Raw genomic sequence first — 6,000 nt, 5'->3', positions numbered from 1 at the left:
CTGCGGATCAACATGTTAGCCTGTCCATAAAGCATGCCACACTGTCTGTAAATGGGTCTGTCATCAGACAAGTCTGCAGTCACATAGTGTCCCAAATATTTACATTCATTAGTAACCTTAAGTCTATTAACTGACAAAAAGAAATCAGGGAATGTCAATTTGGAGTCATCTCTGCTTCGAGCTATCATAATAATACTTTTTTTTGAATTGTATTTTATATCAAAGTCTGTTCCATACTGTGAGCACACATGTAACAGCTCTTGTATCCCAGCCCTGTATGGACAAATACAATCTTTATCCACACTAACTATAAATATAACGGGCTCTCTAATCACCTGGGACTACTTTTGTTTTATACACTGATAATTATTAATTATTTTATTTTATTTGCTGCTGCTACATCTGAACTTCATCTCAGCTGATCAATAAAAGTATCCTAAAGAGAAGTCCTCCCTCTCTTCCCCTCTGGTTTCACTGATTATTTGAAGTCAGAGTGTTTCTGTGAAAACATGTGACCCCAGAGGGTCCTCCTCTCTTTCTGCAGATATCTATATAAACTGTTCTCTTCTCTCTCTGCTGCCCCAACATCACAGACCAACAACACAGGTAAGAACACTTTGGAACTGGAAATACTTTACAATGATCAGATCTGGAGACACATCAGATATATATGCATGAAGAAAATGTATTTGCCATAACTAATAACTGCATTTCTTTCTTCCAGACAGTGTCCGTAGTCACCACGTCACCAAGCTTCTGGAACTTCAGATCCATTTCAGTGGACCTCTTTGACCAGGACTTTAAAAACACAGGTATGGATCACAGGTTGGATGGTTCTGAATTAGTCCGTTTGAGAGATGGCCTTTCAAAAGACTTCAGTTTCTAAAGATGGAGTGTAGAGAGAAGTTTCCACATACAGACACCTCTGGTGTTATAATGCCAGAGGTCAGTGTTTGAACTTGATAAATTATTCCATTTCAGATTAAAATCCCATCATGGTAGCACTTTATAATAACTATTCATAATTCATCATTTATTAAGCATTAGTTAACTATTGGTTAATGGATTGTTCATTATTACTTATTAATTGTTCATACATAATTCATCATCAGTAAAGCATTTGTTCAAATGAATGAATGAAGGAACTGCTGTCTTGAGTAACTTATGGAAGTGTAACTAGTACGCAGCAGTAGTCGTGGGTGTTTGACAATTTCATTCAGTATAACAAAAAAACCAAACACTGTGTTAGGGTACTGGAGTTAGTTCATCCATTAAAAAGGAGCAGTAGCGTTTCACTTTTTCCACATTTTGTTATGTTACACCCTTATTCCGTAATGGATTAAAATTCATTATTTTCCTCAGAATTCTACAATCAATACCCCATAATGACACTTAATGAATAAGTGTGTTTGAAATCTTAGCAAATGTATTAAAAATAAACAAACCATAATGTCCAACAGATCAGAATGGGCTTTCCGCTGGAACAACCGCAGAGTCCTGATGTGCCTGTGACACAGTCAACAAATTGATAACAATCCCATTTACATTTATATGCTGCCCACTTGTGGCGGTCTTACAGCAAAAAGAACATGCAGAGACTGAATGTAGCTTATAATGATGGCATGAGACTGCTTCTAAAACAACCAAGATGGTGTAGTGTTAGTCAAATATTTGTCAATGTTGGTGTGCCTACCTGTTCTGCCTTATTGAAATATTATTTTGCGATACATGTGTAGAATCTCTGTCTCTGAAAACTGAATTAAACAAGCTTTAGCCCACAATGATTTTAGCTCTGTCAGGTATACATCTAGACTGTGGAGACATTGGTGCTCCTGCTTGTATATTACAAGTGAAAGTTATTGACCTTTTATTAATTTATTTCTTTGTACTATGTATATTTATTGCTATGTTGTAATTATTTTAATTTTTTTAAACTTGTACTATGGACCTTCCATTTTGAGTCCTGAATAAAGTCATTATTATTATTATTATTATTATTATTATTATTATTATTATGATAGTACTTAAAGACATTAGCATCTCCCAATGTCCAAACCCAAACCAAAATAAAAACGGATTAAACTAAACAGGTGAGATGTAGGCCTATTTGCTTCCATGGCATCAGCTAGCCTGAAAGCTTCACACAAGAGAGCTGTTTTCTGTTGTTGTGAAAATGCATAATTACGAGATCTTTTCTCAAAATTCTGAGATCTTTTCTCAACATTGTGAGATAGGAACTCATAATTGCGAGATCTTTTCTCAAAATTAAGAGATCAGGTGTCTACTTTTTTTTCTATGTTGAATGTAATACACTTCATTAGTTTCCACATACAGACACTTCTGATATTAAAATGCCAAATGTTAGTGTTTGAACTTGATAAATTATTCCATTTCAGATTAAAATTATTTATACTTTTGAAACATTATCTGGTAAACAGCCGGTTTTAAGTGTATATTTTTTGTCTGTGAAAACATCACTAAAGAGATAAACTGTATGTTATAGTTTCTCTCTCAAGAAGAAGTTATTAACTCTGATTAAAGTGATGTCATAAAGCAGGACTGTAACTGATGTATCTTAGAGCCCCCTAACCCCCCCACATATCAAACTCACTGTGGTTGATCAAACTCTCAAGGTGCTCCATCCTCAACTCCAGGGAAGCTGTTACCATGGCAACGTGAGTATTACTTGCTAAAACAGCACAGTGTTAGTGTTAAACACTGCTGGATCACATTTTACTACATGATGAGACCATTCACTACATGAGAGAGGTTTGTCACAATATTTATAAATGTTAACTATCATCACTATCTGTATAGCAAAACAGAGCCATAAAAATAATTCATAATAGAGCTCAACAGTGTGGTTCTGGAAGTAACAATCCCATTGATTGATTGATTGATTGATTGATTGATTGATTGATTGACTGATTGATTGATTTGATTCAATCAATCAACCCTGCGCTCTGAGGATGTGAAACCAAAGTTTCTGCTCTGGTGGAAGACAATGTTCACACTTGGCGTCTTTTTTTAAGCTGCCAGCGTGTGTTTTACATTATAATCCTGTGGAGTAAACCGTGTTTTCAAAATAGTCGCTTTTTAAAATGCCACCACCAACTTTTTTTTTGCAGCTCAGAGCGTCTTAGTTAAGTTGAAAAAAGTTCAACTTTTCTGAAAAAAACGCCCCACGTCAAGCACTTTTTTGACAGCCGACCAATGACAATTACTCCTTTAACTGATATACATCCTTGTTTTACATTTTTTTCTAATCTTTATCTTTCTGAACATGCACATTCCCCTAATCTGAAACTGCTTCTGGATAGACTCTGGAACAATCCTATTTTTTACTTTATACATTATTTGCATTTTTTTGACTTCCACCAAGTCTCTAAATTTTTCAGCAGTGACATAAAATTGTTTGACTTTATAAATAATATTTGTTGGTTCAAGGTATTCTGCTCTGTTAATGAGTCTTATTGCTCTCTTTGGTAATATAAAACTAGGGTTAGTGATTGTTTTGTATGTTTTTCCCCATATTTCCACACAAAATGTAAAGTATGGTAATATTAAGGAACTCTACGATATAGTATGTAGTAAATTTTAATTGAGCACAGCTTTCATTTTATGTAATATTGCAATGGACATAGAAACTTTAGTTTTCACTTGTGTGATATGTGTTTTCCAGCATAATTTATGGTCTATAATAACTCCTAAGAATTTGCTTTCATAGACTCTTTCTATTTCCACATTTTCTATCATATTTGCTTCATAATCAATTTTTTTTATTTACAAATATCATGAACTTAGTTTAAATTAAATTCAAAGACAACTTATTAATATCAAACCATCTTATAAGATTTTCAGCTCTTTCCTCACTGTATCCGAAAGCTGCCTCAGGTTATCACCAGAGCAAAATAAATGTGTATCATCAGCAAACAATACATATTTCAACAATTTAGACACATGTGGAACCCCACGTTACTTTCTTTAAATTTATCATTACCTATTTGTACATACTGCTGTCTGTTGTCCAGATAGTTACTAAGCCATGTGTGTGCTACACCTCTTATGCCATATTTTTCTATTTTTGTCCTTAATATTGCATGACATATAGTGTCAAATGCTTTTTTTAGGTCTAAAAATACTCTTACTGTGTATTTCTCATTAGGGCCTGGGCGCCGACTGCGGCGAAGGCTCTATTGAAACTGAAGGAATTATTTTTCTTTGTTTTTTTTCTGGAAATGAATCGCCTTTACGGGGACCTTATCATACTCAAAAACTCACCAAACTTTTCACACGCATCAGGCCTAGTAAAAAAATTGATATTTCAAGGGTTTCGTAGCTAAGCGTGAAAAAATGCCTCACTAGCGCCCCCTACAAAACTGCCCCTGCAGGACGTTTATCGTAGACAAACGAAACTTGGTACACATATGTAACATGTCAAGACATACAACAAAGCTAATTGGAGTAATACCCTAAACCCAATAGGAAGTCCGTCATTTTGAATTGAAAGGTCAAAATTTGTGTGTTTTTGCCATTTCCATGTCGTACTTTAACGAAGTCCTCCTAGAGATTTCATTTGATCAACTTCAAATTTGGTCTGTGCCATTATCTTTTCATTGGTGATGATTTGCGGTGTCTGAGTGCCGCTCAAATGCAACGGCTGCAAGGAGCGGGGTCCGCCGGTAACTTCGACGTGCGAGGAGGTGCGTGGGCCTGTCCAACGCTGCTTGCAGCATTGATTTTTTTATATTGTTTTTTTATCATATGTCTCACATGGACATGATTAGAAAAAAATCAAAAGACTATCCTGCTCTCCCTTCAGCAGAGGGCATATACCAGACAAATAAGTTCAGTTTTCTGAAAACCTGCTGATCTATTTCTAAGAAACAAAACAGAAATTGACTTCACTTTACACAATAAAAGGAGACACTTGCAACAGGCTTTTGCGATGCCAGGGAAGTGCCGAGCTTCATCCTCAAGACTAGTACTTAAAATATAACAGAATATTGCATCCACAGTATTGTAATGTGTAAAATTAATAATCTAGAAAGGCAAGAAACAATTAATTTGTCAGTGACGTTTTCGTTAAACCTTAAGTAGTGATTGCTTTCCAGAGCCTAAAACAGAGGCATGACTCTGCATGTTCTATCTGTCCTTTTAAGGCTCCCTATAGTGGGCTGATTACACTATTGTTTGCTTTGTTTTGGTCTATATTGTAGTCTAGCAGGCTGCAGGGTAGGCTACACTTAGCTGTGTGATTTCTTTGTAATATGGATAGTTTTTGGGGAAGAAGGTGTTACAGGGTTCTTTTTTATAATTTACAGTGAGAAGCAGTTTGAATAATCTGGAAGTTTGGGATGGCTGAGAGCATACCCACAATGGATAACGCTGATGAGGAGGTAAACAGCTACTTTTTACAACTCTAAAACTTAGATAAAAGTACAAGACAAATATATGTTGTCTTTTCAGCTTTAGTGAATGGAATTATGAACTGATTTATTGCACTTTAAAATAATTTTTTTTTTCTTAATTACCAAGGACCTTTGCAATGTACCGCACACTCCACCAACACCACAGTCTAGCTGTAAGTGTGAATATAAATAACTGATCCAATTTAATGACTAAATACAGTACAGGCCAAAAGTTTGGACACACCTTCTCATTCAGTGCGTTTCCTTTTTATTTTCATGACTATTTACATTGTAGATTCTCACTGAAGGCATCAAAACTACAAATGAACACATATGGAAAAATGTACTTAACAAAAAAGTGTGAAATAACTGAAAACATGTCTTATATTTTAGATTCTTCAAAGTAGCCACCCTTTGCTTTTTTATTAATAAGGGAAATAATTCCACTAATGACCCTGACAAAGCACACCTGTGAAGGTAAAACCATTTCAGGTGACTACCTCATGAAGCTCATTGAGAGAACACCAAGGGTTTGCAGAGTTATCAAAAAAAGCAAAGGGTGGCTACTTTGAAGAATCTAAAATATAAG

General features: G+C 35.2%; 1 pseudogene; it reads left to right on the top strand.

Moving 5' to 3' along the window:
• The first annotated feature begins 497 nt into the window (after positions 1-497).
• Positions 498-6,000, top strand: part of LOC120555039 — a 60,755-nt pseudogene continuing 55,252 nt past the window's right edge.

This window comes from Perca fluviatilis, unplaced genomic scaffold, assembly GCF_010015445.1.
Source record: "Perca fluviatilis unplaced genomic scaffold, GENO_Pfluv_1.0 PFLUV_unplaced_scaf_12, whole genome shotgun sequence".
In the NCBI taxonomy this organism is placed as follows: domain Eukaryota; kingdom Metazoa; phylum Chordata; class Actinopteri; order Perciformes; family Percidae; genus Perca; species Perca fluviatilis.
The sequence above is the reverse complement of the archived record's forward strand: the minus strand, read 5'-3'. Positions and strand labels throughout refer to the sequence as shown.